Here is a 1,004-nt window from a genome sequence, read left to right as displayed (position 1 = left end):
TGAAATAACAACACAAGTACCAACACACACACACCCAGGAGGAGACAATCACATTATTTAACCGTCAGTCAGAATGGACACTGGGCTAGATGGGGTCCTGGGAGTCCCTTCCATCCATAGGCCAGACATTAACCCTTTAATTGCAGGATCAGGGAAGGCAAAGAGGTGCCAGGGGAGGACAGGATGGCCATGAGATATTCAGGGGGCTAAGGGCCATGGCAACTTGCCAGTCAATATGGAAGAATTTCAGTATTTTAACATTTTCTGAACCCAGACTCTGATAGCCCCTCAATATTCTGTTTCTTCCCTGGGGGCTTAGCTTGGTCCTCAAGTAGCAGGCAGCTCCTACCAGACCCAGACCAAGTGAAAGAGGACAGCAGATTTGTGGGTCAGGGAGCCAACAGCTGGTAGTAGAGATGAGGGAACCCCACCTGGGGAGGAAAAGTCGGAGCCCTGAGGCAAAGGAGACCATATATTCCGGCATTCACAGTGGGTACTATACGTGGGATGTTAGGGAGGTGGGGTTCAGCCCAGAAATCCCCCACAGTCACTGAGGAAAGCCCTGAGGCAAGGATGGGTTACCAGGCCCCCCTTGTAGAGCCTGTCTCCAACAGGTTTTGTTGGCATTTCTCTCTTTATCTTTTTTGTAGTTTTGTTTTCCACTCTTTAAATAATTAATATAATTATTTTTAAATACAAAATACACAGTGTCCTTCCTCTTCTTCCTCTTGATTGAGAGGTGAGTTTTAAATAAGGGTCCCAGTTCTCTAATGGGTCACAGGCTCCAGGTGGGAGGGCTGGGAGTCCCAGATGCCCCCTTGCCACTGGGGTGCCCCAGCCGCCCCCCATTCACCCCTCCCCTGACCGCCCCTGACTAGGGGCTCTCAGTGCCCTGGTCCAAGACCCCCTAGATGGTCAGGAGTCCTCGTGGGAGGTGGCACAGAGCTGATGCTGTGATTCCAGGTGGGCCTGGTTCTGAAGGGCAGGGTCAGACAGAGACGGTC

The sequence above is a fragment of the Callospermophilus lateralis genome, chromosome 6 (assembly GCF_048772815.1).
Source record: "Callospermophilus lateralis isolate mCalLat2 chromosome 6, mCalLat2.hap1, whole genome shotgun sequence".
Taxonomy (NCBI): domain Eukaryota; kingdom Metazoa; phylum Chordata; class Mammalia; order Rodentia; family Sciuridae; genus Callospermophilus; species Callospermophilus lateralis.
This window is presented reverse-complemented; position numbering follows the sequence as displayed.